Source organism: Ambystoma mexicanum, chromosome 8 (genome assembly GCF_040938575.1).
Source record: "Ambystoma mexicanum isolate Mex_15411 chromosome 8, UKY_AmexF1_1, whole genome shotgun sequence".
In the NCBI taxonomy this organism is placed as follows: Eukaryota; Metazoa; Chordata; class Amphibia; order Caudata; family Ambystomatidae; genus Ambystoma; species Ambystoma mexicanum.
In genome coordinates, this window is record NC_090929.1 from 246129877 (window position 1) to 246151013 (window position 21137).

Genomic DNA, 21137 nt, shown 5'->3' on the forward strand with positions numbered 1-21137 from the left:
CGCAAAACAAATAAATAAATGGTTAGGCAAGCAGAGAGAGAATGGAGGTAAAATAAAGAGCTGTGTAAAAAGAACAATGTTATGAATCAACAATACATCTTTAAGAACATTCTCAAAAGGCCAAACATTTATATTAAACCGGTTTCATCTTTGCTAGCACTAAATCAATTGAGCAACATTTCTGTGTGTTGATAGAACAATGCTGCACAGGTGTCTTTAAGAGGGACATTCCCCATCCCAAGCACTGTGTGAAGATTTAGCTCAGTTGTTTTAGTCAACTATTTAGAAATATTGGGGGTTAGTTATCTCTCTCATTCTCTCAAGGAGAAATGCTGCTCAAACTGGGTTTTGGGTTATCCGTCTGTAGATATAACCTTTGTTTCGTTTCAACCAGTGACAGAGGGTTCCTTGTCAAAACGTATGTGCAAGAAACGTGCTACTGGTTCACTTCTAGACCCACGCACTGCATGGCTCAGACACATCTTTGTTCCTGTATAATCTCGGGAGGATAGTTCAGGGGAAACCCGCTCGCCTTGGAAGCAAGGCGTGATATGGCAATGTATACCCCTCTTCATTTCTTTTATGCCTCAAACCATTCAAGGAGGTGCATGCTTTGGGCATTTGGTTGGATTCAGATTTCTCTGTTCCACACAAATCAGCAAAGTTACCAGAAGTGTCTTTATTCTGTTGAGAAGCCTGTACTACTTGGATTATTACAACTCAGTCTATCTTGGCCTTTCAAAGAAATAGCAAGTAGAACTCCAATAGATTAAAAATGCTGCGGTCCTGCTCTCACTGAACCATCTCGACCACATATCCTCGACCCTGCATGACTTCTATTTACTTCCATTTACAAACTATATAGAATGCAAAGCCCTTTGCCTGGTGCATAAGGCTTACCACCTTAAAACGTTGTCTGTTATGTGGAGGCATCTAATACAATTCGTGTATATATGCATCTATGTAAATTTGCTGTGTTGTACACTTTGTTAGTGTCACCTAAGATATGCGGCCAGATGCCTTTGGACCAGGCATGCTATACAAATAAATACAATAACAATACAAAATAAAATACATTGCGCGCACAACCATTATGCTAGATCGGCTGCAGGTTTGTTGACTGCTCCCAAATTCGGATATCAAAGGTGGGGTGAGTGTTCCTTTTCCTTTCACATGGCAAAGCTATGGAAAGCTCTGCACTCCCGGTCCATCTGCTTGAACACCAGCTTGATTTTAGAAAAAACTTGAAAACATGTATTTTTCTTGGGCAATGACATTTTGTCTTCATGAACGAGCCTTGCAGCTGTGTGTTATTTTCTGCACCTGATGCAGCTCTGGTGGTGAGATGCTGTGTGCCTTACAAATCTGCTTTGCATTACACTATTCTCTGTTCTCCAACTCCAACTATCTCCTTTCCGTCCTTTTAAACTCAAACATTATTAACTTTTATTCTCTAATTTCTACACTCTCTATTTTCGGTTGTGGCAGTCAGCTGCTTCCTCTGCAGATGGTGTCCCACTGCACATCCCAGGTGCCCTCTAATTCCACCATAAAACTATCTATTACATCCATCAGGATTAACAGTTCATAAGAGGTATTTCTGTCTCAAGGAACACATACTTTGCGTATCAAACTTAATCACCTAGTTTCCCACCTCTCTTACACTTGTTGCTCTGCAGAAGTCTAACTCTTCTCTATGACTCTCTTTACTGAGCCTGGCAGTCGCTGATGGCTTTTTGCACCCATCCACACATGTTGTGATAGTTGATTTGTCCACATGATCCATGGTGCCTGCCCATGGCCTTCCCAAATCTTCTGATTTTTATGATTTCAAGACCAGTACACAACACCCAGTCCTCCTCTCCCATATGAATCATCAACAAGTATGCCATTACCACTTTGTGCCCCCGTTGCAATTACATAAGTAGTTTCATCTCACATCATGTATTGCCTGGACTGTACCAATTCTGCATCAATGTAGACTCTCCCAAGTTGTTTTCAATAAGTCCTTGTCTCTGCCTGCTGTCTGGCCCATTTTACAATGAAATATCCACAAATCAAAACATCATTTCGGGCCCTGGCATTAGAATGGATGAAAAAAGTCGAACAGTAAGTCACTTGCACCTTTCAAATATCGTTCCGCAGCCCCACACATAGCCTATAAACCTTTGGGTCTTCATCTGGCCAATGCCTTAATCCCTTTCTCTCTCATACTGAACCCAGACCTTTCTGAGGCCGCCCCACTTTGAAAAGATTTTGGTGGCAAGGTGACACATTTACTTCCCCAGGAGGAGTGCTATCAGGGATAGGGGGTGGAACTGAGTGGGCGCTTAAAAGCCAGACAGGGAAAAAAAAACAATTGTAATACAACTCAAACAACACTAAAGGGAAAGGGAGCATGAGAAGGCAAGCTGAGCAGGACAAGTAGTTGGGAGGAAGGTTGAGGCACCGAATGGGGGTTAGTGTGTGAAAGAGACAGGGAAAGATGCAAAGGATGATGTTACTGACAGGTGAAGGAAAAGCAAAAGACCATGAGAACAGGAAAAAAGGAATGAAAGGAGAAAACAGAGAAAGTAAAGAGGGTGACACAATTAGAAGAATTAAAACATGAAAGGGGAAAAGAAGGAACAAGAAAGGTGATGGAAGAAAAAAGTGGAAGAATAAGAGCAAGGCAGATACAGCGTGAAAGACGTGTCACATGAGAAAGAAATCGAAAAGGAGCAGAAGAACATAGGACAGCATGAGATTGCATAAAAAACAAATAAAGATAGCAAAATAAATTAAGAGTAAAAGAGCTAGATCATTGCAGTAGAGAAGGATGTTACGAAATGGACGATCTAGATGGGGAACGATGTGAAAAGCCGAGTTGTATTAAAGAATACAAATGGGGTTATGGAGTATGTAATGGATTGACAATGAGCAAGACAATAATAAGGAAAACACAGGAAACAATCAAGAAGAGAGAGGGGGTGAATGATGTTATATGTTTTATATATATATATATATATATATATATATATATATATATATATATATATATATATATATATATATATATATATTTTTTTTTTTTTTTTATTTATTTATTTATTTTTTTCACTGAAAAAACGTTGTTATTGAGATGTTATGGTTAAGTTGCACTAATAAAAACCTATGAAATTCAATGAAAAAACGTTGTTAAAGGGACGTTATGGTTAAGTTGGACTAAAAAATAACCTATGAAATTCAAAGAAAAAACTTTATTAAAGGGACATTATGGTTTCAAGTAAAATCGAAAACCCCCAGAAATTCACCAGTTATGGTAAGCTAAACAACCATAACTCTCACCACCACCATGCACTGCTAAGACTAACACTCAGGACATCAAAGATGACATCACAAATGTCATTGATGACAACCCCCTGAAATGGGGGATGAAGGCCATTAGCAGCCTAGGTTCCGAAAGCGGGAACCCGGGATGCTAAAAAAGAGGATTTTTCTTCCTACACCGGGACGCCTGCAGTGTTCCGGTGTAGGAAGGAAAATCCTTTTCCAAGATGGCCATCATGGAAAGGGAAGATGGGGGTTCCATACACTGCCCCTCTCCGCTTTCCATGGCAGCCTGCAGAAGGCAAAAATAGAACCCTATGAACATATTACCACAAGCACATTTTTTCCCTTTCAAATCTATCCTAATTTCCAATAACTTTTACCACAAAGCCAGTCCCAGTGGACATGGCCACTTTAATCATATGTTTTTTCCTTCGTGGTCATGGCCAGTAGCCAGATTGTCCAGATCATGACCTTATTCCATGACCCAGACAATCTAGCCACTGCCCATGGCAACAGGCTACCCCTCAGTCATTAAAGGTATACCGCTATTTTTTGTAGCTACAATATGACACTTGTCAAAAAATAAAACACTGGCATAGTTCCAAAACCATGCTTGTAGGTCCTTCCCAATGCTCCTTACGCAAGTTTGCTGGAAATCCACTCATGTTTTATTTTTTCAGAAGTGTCAAATGTATGCACATACAATCGTCATATGACCTAACCCCCACTTGACAAAATCCATTCATCCTTTACGAAAACATTTATATCTAGATCTATAATCTTTTTCCAAACCTTTGTTAGATTTTTCAAATGGCACCACATGTATAAGCCTTTACAATATTTTGGGACACCCCCCTCTAATTTTGTTCCCTCTTGACAGAATCCCACCAAACTTTGCAAAAACATTTATATCTAGATCTATTATCAGTTTGCCAAATGAAGTGTAGATTTTTCAAATGGCACCTCATTTATAAGTATTTACATTACTTTGGCACCCCCCTCTAATTTTGTGCCCTTGACAAAATCCCACCAAACCTTGGAAAAACATTTATATCCAGATCGATTATCATTTGCCAAATTAAGTGAAGATTCACCAAATGGCACCCCATTTATAAGCCATTACATTATGTTGGGAACCCCCTCTAATTTTGCCGCCTCATGACAGAATCCCACCTAACTTTGTAAACTCATTCGGAATCAGGTCAGAAATATACATGCACATTTTCATGTAGTTCTATTAAGTGGTGCCAAAGTTACAAGCCATTCAACAACTGCATTTCACCAACCCTGTAATGCTGAGGTGTCCGCAAAGTTGTCAGGACTGTTTGCGAACATCCAAACTGTTCGCAGACTTTTGCGGCAAAAAACACCCATTTTTTTTGCTTCTTGCATCCATATCCCATCCCATCCTCATCACCCCTCACCTCCCCCGAGATCATTTGATAAGTTTGACAAGTATAATGTTGTGGTTTTTTATATCTTTTTATTGTGATGTTCACGGACTCTGGCTGATGTCTGCGAATCCAAGATGGCAGGCATTTCCAAAAATCTGACACGCTTCACGCGCTTCAGCATCCAATCAGTGAACATGTTGCATGTCTGCGGACATGACGCAAGCTGATTAACCAATCAGTGTCCTGTCTGTGCAGTGAACAGGGAAGTGTGTCCAGGGAGCAGACATAGATATCACAAATATTTTTAGACCTACATTTTGCTATTTAAAAAAAAATACTACTGGACGGATTTTCACCAAATTTACAAAAGCACGCTTCCGGGAGCAAGCCGCTGCTCCTGCCGCAAATTTGATGAAAATACATCCAGCGGTTTGGGCCGTAGGCGTGAGCAAAATGTTTTCCCTATTCAGTCTATGGGAAAATACTTTTTGTGCAAAGTTTGGTGAGGATTCGTCCAGGGGGAGCGAAGTTATAAGCCGCCCAAAAAGTGCTCTTCCTATGAGATGAGCAACTTAACCATAACTTCATGGCCCCTAAATCCACATGCATCATTACCATCATACTCAGACACTCATGTACACAGCACACATACATTGCAGAACAGCCCAACCCATACCTTCTTTTTTTCCAACTGAACCCAAAGAATGCCTACCAAATAGCAAGTCTGTAGAAAGCAACACAGAAGTAGAGCAAATCAAAATAAAAGTGTACAAAGTAAGCATCCATCTCTAGCAGAATTTGTAAAAAAAGTTTAAACACCTAATACAGTCATTAAGCGAAACAAAACAAGCTTCCAGTACAGAAACCTTGCCTCCTCTTTCAAAATGTAAAAGAAAACAGGAAGTGAATAACAAGAATTCAGCTACCACTACTGCTAACACTGCTCCTATAAAACTTGATGTAGTGGCAAGTAACCATACCAAAAAAGTATTTTACAAAAATATTTCTGCCACAGAGTCCTTCAGAATCTTATAAAAACAGGAGAGAAATAATGCACAAGCCTTAAAACCTACTGTAGAAAATTCATTTTAGAAGCTCTCATAGACAGTGCAATCCTTCTCAAAAAGAAGTCATTTATTTTAGTGTTAAACAGAATGAAACCACTAACAAAACTAACCACTAAACTACAAAAAAGACTTATCAATAAACGGAATGTCAACAAAAATAACTTCTTAAATATCTGTGGAGGTGAATGGAGTCACAGCACGAGCAGAGAACCATATTTCAATGAAGAAAAATACAAACAAAAGCAAACAAACACAATTGCCATATATAGCAGTGGACAAGGGTATGAAAAACTTAATAATACCATAATGAAACTAGAAATGCTGCTTACAAAAATATCCCCAGAAAACTCAGTATCACCTCTCCATCCGACTGAACCAAAACGTCCAGTGTATAATGGCTGTGCACCTCAATGTGTAACATTGACAAAAAATCTTTCAAATATTTACGCCAGTTCCTCAATAAGTATGTGAAAGGCAAAGACAAATTCAAAATGAAACTACTACAAAATATGGATACCTGTCCAGTGCACAAATACACAGGACTAGACGGACATTAATTAGCCTGCATTTCAGGAACAATTTGCAAAAGCACCTTCCATCATATCAAAATTATATCAACACATAATTCAACTATAAGAAATCTAGTCCATAATCTGTACTGTGCTAAAAGTCCTGCTTTAGCATTAGGCAATTTAAATAACAATCTTCTACATGGTAAAGCCAAAGACCGACTCGAAGAAATAGAGCAGATCCAGAGAAAATATTTTGGAAGTGCAAGCCACTTACAAAATGCAATAGCTTTACAACAGACTAGGAACATTTGTACAAATGGCAACCTCCTACTACACACATACAAAAAGAAATACTAACATTTAAAAGTACTTCCGCTGAAGTGCCAAACCATGTGTGTGTGTGTGTTTGTGTTTGCCACAGAACTTTTTTTTATAAAAGTAGCACAAAAACTGTAGCCATAACATACAAAATAGAAGACAATGAAGATTCCAAATGGTTTGAATTAGCTCTCTACCTTATAGCAGAAACCAAATACGAAATAACTGACCTCTTAATACTTTGCAGTTACTGCACTGCAAAACTTGACAACAACCAAACTCCTTCACGTGCTATCACAAATAACTTGGAATTATTCCCACTACCAAAACTCCTGAAACAGTGGACCTAAGATGGCCGCCGGGGTGAGGAGTCGCAGCTAAACCGCGCTCCGCCCGGGCCGCCGTAAAGAGCACGACCGAAGTCGTGACGGGCCGTCCCTCGACTACGAAGCTGCCCCATAATACACCCCCCCCCCAGCGAGGAAACAGGCGCTGAGGATAGACGTGCGCCGCCGAGGAGCGAGGCAACCGCCCCTATCGCATCGGGGCTGAAAGAGCTGGTCCCGCGTTGCAGGGGGCCCTCCGGCGCGGCGCCGGGTGACTGAGTGGCAGCGGCCGGCGTGTGAGCGGGATCGGGGACATAGCGGATCCCGAAGACTGGAGCCGCCCATGCGCCACCCCCGCGCCGCCCCGAGGTGAGGGGAGAGCGGCGTCCAGCGGAGCGGCTGCGGCGCCAGGAGAAAGCAGTGCGAGCAGGGCGGACCGCGGGTGAGGAGCCGCGGGGGCCGCCCTGCACGGAGCGCACAGGAAGATACAGAGGCAAGGTGAGCAGGCCCGGGGGGGGCCAGAAATTAAGCGCCAGCCCTGTGCGCACATACCCCGGGGGGGGGACTCACAGGAAGAAAAAAAAAAAAAAAAAAAAGAACCTCTCTCTGGCACCAACCATTTTCCCCCTGGGACACAAGGAGCCACCTCACAAGTCCCCCAACAAGACAGGGGTGAAGAAAGGAGGGAACCCAGGAAGGTGAAGCACAATACCGCAGGACCCACAACAATTAAGAACACCTCCAAGAACAAGAAAGCGAGAGGCCCCATCGAAGGGTCACAAGAAGGCGCAGGAACCATATAGACTATCAGACAGAGCGCCCTATCATGTCTAGAGCAAAAGGAAAGGGGAACCCCATCCAGCAAACTCCCCAAACAGCGAAACAAGGGGCCGACATTCTACAAATGTGGTCAACAGGGGGGACACCACAACCGAGAGGAAGAACCCAGGGAGACCCCATGGGAGAAGCAGAACCACTATCCCAACAACAGCAACCACTGACCAGGGAGGACATGCAAACCTGGTTCATGGACCTGCAGGAGAAATTCATGTCCACAGTTCAGGAAAAATTTACATCCATGAAGAACGAAATGAAACAGGCGGTACAAGATATGAGAATAGACATAAACAACCTAGAAGAAAGAACAGACATTGTGGAAAAAACGGTGCAAAGTCTGGAAGAAGACACGAGACAAGCAAGTGAAACGCAAGAACACCTGGTGACACTCACTCACAACTTGGAACTACAATGTGAGGATTTAGAGAACCGCTCCAGACGCTCCAACATCCGAATCAAGAACATGGTGGAATCAGTGCTGGACAAAGATCTGAAGGAGGCGGTGAAGGAGGTATTCAGAGACATCCTGGGAACACAAGACATCGAGGATATCGGAATCGACAGAATCCACAGGGTAGGACCGAAAAGAGCGGGGGCCCCAGGGGAAAGACCACGTGATGTTCTGGTGGCGCTATCCTCCTACCCGCAGAAAGAGCAGATCCTCAGGAGAGCCAGGGAATTGGAACATATTAAAATGAATGGGCAATACATCCAACTGTATCAGGACCTGGCACTAATAACCCTCCAAAAAAGAAGAGCAATGGCCCCACTGGTGAAAGTGCTAATTGAAAAACAAATCCGCTACAAATGGACCTTCCCGTTTGGCTTACTGTTCACATGGGAAGGAAAACAGAAAAGAGTGACCACGCTGGAAGAAGGCCTCAGCACGATGGGACTACAAGACGAAGAGATGGAGCAGATGGAGCAGGGGGAGGCCACAAACAGGAGAGAACGAACGAGAAAACCTATGGGCTGGGAATCCAGCAAGCAGAAGAATGCAAATCCAGGGAGAGACACCCGGAGAAAGGTACCATGAGGAATACAAGAAAAACACATGCCTGGGGGACAGACATGGAAACGCTGCCACTGAAGACCCAGTCGGGGGGGACGCGGGAGCGGAGCGGAACAGACAATTCAAGGAGGGCGGCCTGGTGGAGACCCAACGGTCTGGAACCAGGTAAAGACAAATGGTTCAGTGGGGTTTAGGAATCCCCATAACATACCCCCCGAGGGTATGGAGGGCAGGGAGCGAAGGGCACAACGCCCTAGCGTCAATAGGAACCCTCGCCCTACTCGGGGGACAGTTTGGTTGGTTTAAAGTTCAAAGTTGGGGGGGAAGGGAAGTTCAAGGGAAGGGATCGGAAGAAACAAAGAGTTGAATCGGGAACAGAAGGGGACCGGAGGCAATGGCATACAAACAAAATAGAATGGGGATGATACGCTTTATGACCTACAATATCAGGGGCATGAACCACCCAACAAAAAGAACGAAACTGGAGAAACAATTCAAAAGGGGGAAAGCGGATGTACTACTCCTCCAGGAAACCCATATCAAAACTAAAGATAAGCACAAAATGCGGATAAAAGGATATAAAATATGGGCACAGGCAACGACAACAGAGAAAAAAACAGGAGTCCTGATAGCGATAAAAGAAGGAAAGGACGTAAAAACACTAGACACTATAACTGATAAGGAAGGGAGGTACGCCTTTTCCAACGTAGAGATCGAAGGATGTCGCATAACGCTCGCCTCAATATATGCACCCAATCAGGGACAGGATGGCTTTCTCAGAAACTGGAAGATTTCGCTAGAAGGGAGGTGATACTGGGGGGGGACTTTAATCTGGCATGGAACCCAAAGCTAGATAGGAGCACAGGAAACACACATGGACAGGGGGCGCCATCAAAACGTTTGAAACAGCAAATGGACCAAATGGCTCTAAATGATGTCTGGAGGGAACTGAAGGGTGAACAGAGGGGGTACACCTATTTCTCACATGTTCAGAACTCTATGTCCAGGATCGACTATCTCTGGGTGTCAGTGGGACTACTGGGAAAGATACAAGGGCTAGATAAGGGCTCTATAACCCTCTCGGACCATGCCCCTCTGTGGTTGGACGTGACTCTCCCAGGGGGGAAGAGCGGGCTATGGAAATGGAGGTTACCGCAGGAGTTGATCCATGACCCAGTGGCAGGGGAGGCCATAAGGGAAATGATAACGGAATACTTCTTACAAAATGATACGGGGGAGGTCGCAATGAGCGCAGTCTTGGACGCGTTTAAAGCAGTCTTGAGGGGGAAGATGATAGCGATGAAAATCACGAGAGACAAACAAAGGGATCAGTGGGAAAAAGAGCTGGAAAAAACAATTGAGGAGATCCAAGAGAAATTGACGACTCAACCCACAAAGATGTTAAAAAAATCTCTGAAACATACACAAGGCCAATTAGAGATGTTACGTACAAAGGGCGCAGAAAGGAATCTACTCTATCTGAAACAGAGATATTATATAAGAGCGAACAAAGCAGACGGACTCATGGCGCGACAACTAAGGGCGAAACAAAAAGAAACAACGATTAAGGCCATATGTGATGCGAAAGGTGCCACTCAAACTTCTACGCACGACATGGGGGAAACAATGAGGCAATATTATCAAACGCTCTATTCCACAGAGCACCCCGATATAAACGCCTAAACTTCATACCTAGAGGCCCTAAAGATCCCGAAAATCTCAGAAGAAGACAAACAGTCACTAGAGACCCCTATCAGTGAAGAAGAAGTCAATAAAGCCATAAAAGGACTCCCAAGTAACAAAGCTCCAGGCCCGGATGGGTTTACGGCCCCATTTTATAAAAAAATACACAGACATACTAACCCCGACCCTAACAAGACTCCTAAACTCATTCAAAGACACCGGTAATGTGACCCCCACAATGAATGAAGCGAAGGTGCTGGTGTTTCATAAACCAGGCAAAGATCCAACTAATCCCGCATCATACAGACCAATCTCCCTAATCAACCTAGATGCAAAAATATATACCAAAATCCTGGCAACAAGGCTATCCCCGCTCCTCCCTAAACTGATTAGCGAGGATCAATCAGGCTTCATTCCAGGCAGGCAAACCAACGATAATACTAGGAGGCTAGCCCACCTGATTGAAAAAAATAGGGATAACCCGCACCCCAGCGATACTACTGTCAGTAGACGCCGAGAAGGCCTTCGATAGAGTGGAGTGGTCCATACTGTTTAGGGTTCTGGAATCCATGGGGTTTGGGGAAAAATATATCGCGAGTATTAGAGCAAACTACAATTCCCCATCCAGCAGAATAGCCATTAATGGCGAGCTTACTGGCAAGGTAACAATAAGGAGAGGAACGAAACAGGGTTGCCCCTATCACCACTATTGTACGCTCTCTTCTTAGAACCCCTCCTAATCAAAATACGGGAGTCAATACACATTAAAGGGATAGAAATGGCGGGTCAGCAACACAAAGTTATTGCGTATGCAGACGATATGCTGATAACCTTAGAGGACCCTGAATCTACTTTATCGGCCACAGTTAGAGAACTAGAAAACTATGGGACCATTTCTGGCCTAAAAATAAATAGGAAAAAATCAGAGATCCTCATCCTGGCAGGGGATAGAACAAACATAGAAAGGCAGACAAAAACACTGGACCTCAAGATAATACAGAAAGGCATTAAATATTTGGGAATAAATGTACCCCCAAAAATAGAACTATTCTACCGGGAAAACTACCCGTCGCTAATTTTAAACATCCGAAGAGAATTAAACAGATGGAACCCACTACAGATATCCTGGTGGGGTAGAATACAATCAATCAAGATGACCATCCTCCCAAAGGTACTATATTATTTTCAGGCTCTCCCAGTGGGGGTCCCAGACACGTTCTTCAAAACCTTAACGAAAATGGTATCGTCCTTCATATGGAAAGGGAAAACACCGAGAATTGCCAGGAAGGTCCTCACGGCCCCAACCAGAGAAGGAGGAATGGCGGGGGAAGGGAATGTTATAAGATTCAATGTTAACTTCTTCATGTAATATTTATGTAAAACTAATAAATATAAGTTTTTTTTAAAAAAAAAGAACTCCTGAAACAACTCAATTTATGTGAGAGCATCATAATTGAAACAGTGCACACATTTCAAACAATAATACAGCTTCAACCAAAAACAGCAAAATTACCTCCCTCTGAATTAGTGAAAGGCATTTGTGGCAAAGTAGTTTATTTACCAATAGATCTGAAAGAAAATGTACACATTCTGGGAGTGCAAAGTCCAATAGATCAATCTTTAATTCTCTTAGCAAATGGTGTACCTACAAAAGACAAAAAAAATTGGCAACAACTTGTGGACTTACATAAAGTTACACACGCCTTCAAATATCTAAAAGACAATAATGAATAGTACAAAGACATAAATATTGAAGAAAACCTGAGGGAAACCACAGAAATAATTCAAGAGTCACCAGAAACTGGTCAATTTCAACTTCTAGATCCTGCTACAGTATCCTATATTTTAGACCATTATACAACTCATCCATTACACTCTAAAGACAACATAGATGATGCACTAGAAATGTACTAAATGCGACAAACCAAAGGATCACCAATAAGCATGTGGGAAAAAAGTATAGAAGCACGTGCCTTTCCTCTACTCTTTCCTACAGGGAAAGGCGGAAGGTACGTTGATAGACCCACTCAGATAACAGCATCAGAATACCACTCATTATGATTGTATTCTGAAGATCCCAAATTTATAAAAAATGTGGAATACATAGTCCACCTACTCTTTGAAAGTGAACTATCAACTCTATGCTACCGAGTTGCACACACATTGAAATCAGGTACCTATTTTCTAAATATGTCAGCTAAGCAATTACTACAAAAAGTGCAAGAAAAAGATGAGGTTCTACAATCAAGCATTACAAATCTGTTAGCAAACATGCGTGGTACAAAAGAATACTGGTTCTTACGTCACTGAGATGTACATCGTATGATAAGAAACCTTGGCCCGCTCACTTGGTTTGTTACATTAAGTTGTGCAGAATATGCATGCTAAGATGTACATGATTTCCTACGCATATCAAACAAAAACAAAACAAACATAGATATACTAACACCTGGAGAACTCTGATCTCTAGATCCTGTTAATGTTTCAAGATATTTCCATCATTGCTTCATTGCTATGCTAAACTTTAGTTGTAATAAAACTGTTCCTCCCCCCAGAGAAGTGCAACACTTCTTTTGGAGAAAAGAATACCAAGCCAGAGGAGCACCACATATCCACATGCTTTTATGGATTAAAGATGCTCCTAAATTTGGTCAAGACTGTGATGCCACTGTTTTACAGTTTATCGAAAAATATGTCACTTGTGAAATTCCTTCACAAACAAAAAAATAGTGACACAAATGTGGGAAATATTGTTGTTGCAAATACAAAAACAAAAGGAAATACTACACCAAGTGCCGCTTTGGTTTCCCTAGAACAGTTACAGCAACAGGTCAAGTAAACAACTTCATGTCTTCAGTTAGACATAGTGTTAAAGGTAAATCACCTAAGAACACATATTACATAAAAAGAACAGAAGAAGCAAAATATATCAATGATTACAATGCAATCATTGCCCTCTTATGGAATGCAACCATAGATGTGCAGTACATTGCAGACAATTCCATTACAGTTGCACGATATGTTACAGCCTACTTAACCAAAGCAGAAAAAACAGAGCTTCACAACCTCTGGGATGACCTATCATCGGACAAAACACTGACTCAGAAATTGTACAGCCTAGGCATAAAAATGCTCTCTCATAGAGAATGTGGCTGCTATGAAGCTGAAGACAGTTTAACCATTACTGCTTTGTATGGAAAATCTAAAAATATAGTATGGCTAAGTCTTGGTCCCGCTAAATCTAGAAAAAGAGTTCTCAAATCATACGAGGACATCGAAACAATAGCCAAGAATGATCCCAACAGCCAAGACATTTTGAAAAACAATTTACTAGACAGATACTACCCAAACAGGAGTGCAAATTTGAAAACCTTGTGTCTATACCACATATCCCAAAACTTTGTATACAAAAATAATATAAAACCAGAAGAAAATAAAGGTAGATACAGAGTGACACATAGTGAAGGCAGCTTATTGAAACTTACCAAACAAAGCTTAATTAATCATATCAAATTGTCATTAAAAACTCCTCAACATAAAGAACTATATTACATCTCCCTGCTACAACTTTTTAAACCATGGAGAAAAGAAGAAGAGTTACTAGATATCTATGACTCCTATGAAGATGCTTTCAAAGCAAATGAAAGCACTATAACAGATGTAAACTTTACACAGTACAAAACAATGTTGCATAATGAACAGCAACACGAAGAAGAACTCCAGGCCCAACTAGATAAGGACACTCCTGACAGAAGTCAACCTTCTGCAAATGAGGCAGAATTAGCTATGACAGAATTAGAAAACACCATGTCTCACTATGATGAAGATACAAAAGACTTCACTGGACTGAAATCAAAACTGAACAATGAGTAGCATAGCATTTTCCACAAAGTAACAAAAGAAATTGAACATGGTGTACAACATGAAAATAAAAAGTGTACCTGCCAAAACTACAAACTTATACTGCTATACGTCGGTTGGCAAGCTGGTCCAGGAAAAACATTCTTAATCAAAATCATCAGCAAGTTCCGTCCAAAATTGACAAACAACAAACTGTCAGCTGTTGTAACTGCCCCCATATGTTTGGTTGCCTTCAACATAGGCAGTGTTACTTTACATCGATTACTACTCTTTCCAGTAGAACACCAAATCAAATTAGATTATTACAAACGTTCTACAGAAGCTGCAATGGAACTATGCAGAGTTTTTAAACAAATGAACATGATACTAATAGATGAGAGTGACCATGGTCTCCAAACTAATGTTGGCTTTGATTCACCTCAGATTACAAGAAGTACTCAAAACAGACTACAAAGAGCTCATTGGAGGAAAACACATTATTGTTTTCGGAGATCTTCATCAATTGACACTACTGAAAGGAGAACATATTTTTAAAAAGCTTAGGCCACAAACTCTGCCGTAAAACTGTTGGCAGCATATGAAATGTCAACCTTTGCAACATTTCCAATACAGAGACTTAACAGAAAACATGTGCCAGTCTGCAGATGTCACATGCGTCAACATTTTAAAAAGAATTAGAGTTGGTGTACTATCTCAAGAAGCACAATCAATATTGCAAGCCTGACACATCCATGCACTCTATGGCCACAACTCATGTGCTACTGGTGTCATGGAAAAATAGCACACAAAAATGTCACTTGTTTGTCCTTGATGCCAACTCTTGCAAGCTGTTCAAAATTCAATGAAACAATGTTGAAAAAAGAAATGCAACGAATAATTGAAATTTGCTCCACAGACAAACTGGACGTACATGGTATGACACTACCCATGTGTCAACAAGCCACAACAAGACTAATTACCTTAGAAAACTCTATCTCCAACACAGCTGGTTTGGAAAAAAAATATTAACATTATCTTTAAACTGTAGAATAATGCTTAAATGTAACCTTGACGTGGAGCAAGGACTAGTTAATTGCATTCTAGAATACAATCGACTATGTTCACTGTACACCCCCATCTAAAAACCTATCCTGTTCCAAAAAAGCAAAACATTGTAAAAAATAAAACTACTTCAAACAGAAACGAAACAGGATCTCTCTGCAAATCCTCCAAAGAGAGTAAAAGAAGATAATACTTCATCAATTACTACAATCAAAGAAGAATCTACTGCTCAAAGTAACTCAGGTACTTCTTCAAAGAAGCAGCACACACTCCGAAAAAAATGACTTGGATCACAGAACTATCAGGTTCATTCACATTTTCAAATATAACTGGTGTAAATTGCTACACAAATATAGCAATACATATTCTATTCCAATTGCCACCAATCATTGACAACATTTACTTCACAATACAGACCAATTGTGTTTGCAAAATTTAGTCCTTCATAGAAATGCAACCAACAATCCTGAGAACACCTACAGTGTTCATGGAATAAGACACGAATTGGACTACTGTGCTGGAATGGTCAAATTCAGAATAAACTCACAAGAAGATCCACAAGAATTTCCAATGTACTTACTACAAGTACTGAAAACAAAAACATACCTATGAATGAAATCTTTCGGTTTTCATACATGTGGAAACATACATGCACTCTGCAACCATGTGGCACAGGAAAAAATCCCTAAATAACTTTTTGTGTATGTATCAATAACTAACTGTGAATCCATTCCATTTCAGCAACTTATACAAAACCCAAACCATGGCAGATTATGTAGTGCCTGCAATTCAGATAATCGGTCCACCTTACAATTACAAACACCTAGTAAATACGTAATACTAATGCTTTTACATTACAAGGCAGATGGTACCAAAAGCAACTGCAAGCTGACTGGATTCACACATGGTCAAGTATCACTAGGTAAGAAAACCTGCACAACAATAGGTATAATCTACCACGCAGGAGCCATAAACAATGCATGCACTACACTGCATATAGAAAAAAGAATTGTGGATGGTTTGAATGTAATGATAGTATCATTACTCTAAAGGAGAGATTGCCAGCAAATCTTATAAACACTTCTTTAATATTCGTAAAACCAAAATTAATAACTAATCTGTGCATAAACATTTTAAAAAATCAATCAGATAACTATAAAAAGTTAGAATACGCCAACAGGTATCTAACTGCCCCAAGATCTGGAACAACGAAACAGATAAATCAATACCACTAAAATATAAGAAGAAATAAACAGTTAGAATACGCCAACAGGTATCTAACTGCCCCAAAAATCTGCAACAACAGATAACTTGAAAATATAAATAAAAAATTATAACCAGTTAGAATACAACAACGGGTATCTAACTGCCCCAAAACATCTGCAACAAGCCAAAAGATAGAATATTAGCATACATTATAAGTAAACAATTAGAGTACACAAACAAGTATCAAACAGTCCCACAAATCTGCAACAAAGCCAACAATAAACACTAAAAACAAAGAAATAAATATATTGTACCGTAACAAAAAAAGTTTTTTTTTATCCAGCATGGATTTCTTTCCCACAGACCCAATGATTTAATAAACAAATAAAGAAACTGAGCAAATTGCACAGTACACTGGTTTGTAAACTACTAAATATGAGGGTCAGAATAATGCAGAAATGTCTATTATGCAATGCAATAACTCATTATGAACTACCTACACCAACGTGATATTTTCTTTTATCACAGAAATTGAAAAAGAATATCTGCTCCAGTTACCCATGTCATGAAAAAAAATATCCAATTACAAAAAAATCAAACTGTAAGTCTATAATAATTCAACTTACAAATATTGCTCCATAAAACAAACATTGAAGCAAACATGTAACCATACACCAGAATCCAAAATGTTTACTTCCATGGATATGTTATACTGCAGTGCTTGTTACCAAACTGAACAATCTTAATTGCATGACTTAGCCAAAACTTCACATACATACTATACAAATCAAACAGTACACACACTTTTGATTTGTGGATATTTGATGGATGTTTGATTCTATGGGTGTGTTATGCCGCGGTGGTTGTGGCCAGGTCCTAGAGTCTTGGATGCATGGCCTAGGCCCTGGGCATAACCACAACCACCGCAGCATAACAGACCCATAGAATCAAACCATTGAATTGTACTATATGGGCTACTTATACAGGATATTAATTACAATCAATGCTGTACTATTATCCCAAAACAAATATCATACTAAAGTAAAATAGCCAGAAGTGCATTTTTTATGTCTGCGGACAGCCGCGGTGACAGCGGACATGACAAACACATCAGGGGCACCTGCCACCTAAAAAAATACAGCATTTGACCCAACTCTTACTCCCCCAACCTGCCTAAGCACTCTTACATACCAACACACTCCCCAAAGTTGTATTTTTACCCCGTTCGTCACCGCGCTGTCCCCGGATGTCCACGGATCCAAGATGGCAGATGCATCAAAACAATACGACGCACCTCACACTTCAACCCAGCCAATCAGCAGACACGCCGTATGTCCGCGGACATGACGTAGTACGATTAGCCAATCGGTGTCCTGTCCGCGGAGCGGACAGGGAAATGTGTCTGCGGAGGGGACATAGATATCACTAATTTTTTGAGACCTACTTTTTGGTTGTTTTTAAAAAAAAACTACTGGACGGATTTACACCAAATTTACAAAAGCACGCTTTCGGGACCAAGCTGCTGCTCCTGCTGCAAAATGTGGTGCAAACCCGTCCAGCGGTTTGAGCTGTAGGCGTGAGCAATGTTTTTTCCCCTTTAACTCTATGGGAAAAAAGAAATGTTGGGACCCCCCATAAAGTATATTAATAAAAAAAACAGCAGAACAATAAGAAAGTGTTGATAACTTTACTGATTGTCTTCATACACAGAAAGCATTGCTGTACTTCAAGTGTGTATTTTCCTTATGTATATGTTTCATATGCTGTGAGTGGACCCTAAGTGAAATATTGTAAGATTATATTTGAGGTATAAGTCTAAAAATATAGTACTTTTTGAATGTTTTGTTGCTAATTATTACTGGCCAAGATATATCACTAAAGGAAAAGAGAGTGAGTCAGACATTGGATGTCATCAGTGATGTCATCAATGACATTTGTGATGTCAACTTTTATGTCCTGGGTGTTAGTCTTAGTTATGCACATTGGTGGCGTGAGTTATTGTTTGCTTAGCTTACCATAACTAGCGAATTTCAGGGGTTTTTTGGTTTTACTTTGAACCATAACGTCTCTTTAACAAAGTTTTTTTTACTGAATTTCATAGGTTTTTAGTAGCGCAACGTAACCATAACGTCCCTTTAATAAAGTTTTTTCATTGAATTTCGTAGGTTTTTATTAGTGCATCTTTACCATAAGGTCCCCTTAACAAAGATTTTTCATTGAATTTCATAGGTTTTTATGAGTCCAACTTAACCATAACGTACCTTTAACAAAGTTTTTTCAGTGAATTCCATAGATTTTTTTTAGTGCAACTTAACAATAATGTCTACGAACATCTGACTTCATGGCAGACCTTCCGGAGAGTGCCACATGACCATATGCTTGCGCGCAGCATGATGATGTGTCCGAGAGCCCATAACATATAACCACCGAAACGTGAAAAAAATTTAACCATATGATTGATGAATGATGCAAATAATTGTTTCATTACCTTCTCACATGTTTATGATTTGGTTTTGGTTCAAATTCGCTATTGAACATTTTTGTAATCCTTGTTTGCAACTTTTATAGAATTAAAATAGTATTATCTGTATACTGAAAATGTTGTGGTATATGTGGTTATCTTTCACACCTACCATGCATGAATATGGTCAATACTAGGGGTGAGATTTGATACAAGAGAACCCCAGTTATTGAAAAGTACTCCGCTAATTCAGCACACTGGGCCTGGTGTCGAGTACATTTTCTTTTATCTGCAGCAGTACCCTGTTATGTGATGTGAGAACCCATATGCACTTCACGATAAGATCTGTGCTTTGCCGACAGTTCGGAACCTCATTTTCTACTGATCTAGGAACTTTCAACTTCAAAATGTCCCTTGCACAGCTCCAACACCTATTCCTACTCATCCATTAACAATCTAGTACACAGTAAATACTTTTAGCAAAACTGCTATTTATCTTAAAATAGAATCAGCTAATGCCATCCCTCCTCCCCAAGAGACACCACCACTGCTGTAATCAAGGAGCATGAGAAATACTGCCCACTACCTCCGAAATAACACACGTGCAATATTTTCCCCTGTCCACCTGACCCTCCATATTAGTGTTTGTTGCCTCTTCCCTCATTTCCCTCCCCACCTTTCTTTCTAAGCTCTCCTGCCAAAAAAAAAATGCATTCAAAAACAACAAAATAAATCTTCCTTTAGTAACCACCTTTCACAGTTAAAAAAAGATATGGACTCCATCTACTTTATATTTCTCAGTAAAGTACATAGACTCAATAAGATTTTCCAAGATTTCCATTTGCATTTTATCTTATGCCAATGGGAATATTGTGGTGTTCATCCTCCATTCCAAGGAAGGGAACGGTGGATACCGGCCCAGGAGCCCAAGTTATCAGCCCAAGCGATGTAATGAGGTCTCTGGGCCATTATCCCCCCATTCCAGCCCCTGCGATGGGGGATGAAGGCCATTAGCAGCCTAGGTTCCCAAAGCAGGAACCCTGGGTAATAAAAAAGAGGATTTTTCTTCCTACACCGGGATGCCTGTGGCGTCCTGGTGTAGGAAGGAAAATCTTTTTCCAAGATGGCCACCATGGAAAGGGAAGGCGGGTGTTCATACAGGGCCCCTCTACGCTTTCAATGGCATCCTGCAAGGCAAAAAGAGAACCCTATGACCATATTACCACAAGCACATTGTTCTTCCCTTTCAAATCTATCCTAATTTCGAATAACTGTCCCACAAAGCCAGTCCCAGGTGGACATAGCCACTTTAATCCTATGTTTTGTCCCTTGTGGTCATGGCCAGTAGCCAGATTGTCCAGATCATGACCTTATTCCATGACCCAGACAATCTGGCCACTGCCAATGGCCACAGGCTACCCCTCAGTCACCAAAGGTATACTGCTATTTTTTGTAGCTACATTATGACACTTATCAAAAAATAAAACACTGGCACATTTCCAAAACCATGCTTGTAGGTCCTTGCCAATGCTCCTTACGCAAGTTTGCTGGAAATCCAGCCATGTTTTATTTTTTCAAAAGTGTCAAATGTATGCACATGCAATCATCATATAACCTAGCCCCCACTTGACAAAATCCATTCAGACTTTACGAAAACATGTATATATAGATCTATAATCTTTTTGCAAACCTTTGTGTAGATTTGTCAAATAGCACCACATTTATAAGCCTTTACAATATTTTGGCACCCCCCTCTAATTTCACACCCTCTTGACCAAATCCCAGCAAACTTTGCAAAAACATTTAAATCTAGATCTATTATCAGTTTCCTAAATTAAGTGTAGATTTGTCAAATGGCACCTCATTTATAAGCCATTACATTATTTTGGAACCCCCCCCCCTCTGTGTTTGCCCCCTCATGACCGAATCCCACTAAACTCATTCGGAATCAGGTCAGAAATAGCCCATCCCATCCTCATCAACCCTCACCTCCCCAGAGATTATTTGATACGTTTGACAAGTGAAATGGTCAGCAAATATTATTTTCCAGGGGGTTTGGGCATGTATTTTTATACATACGTTTATCGATCGCATAAACATTTCCAGT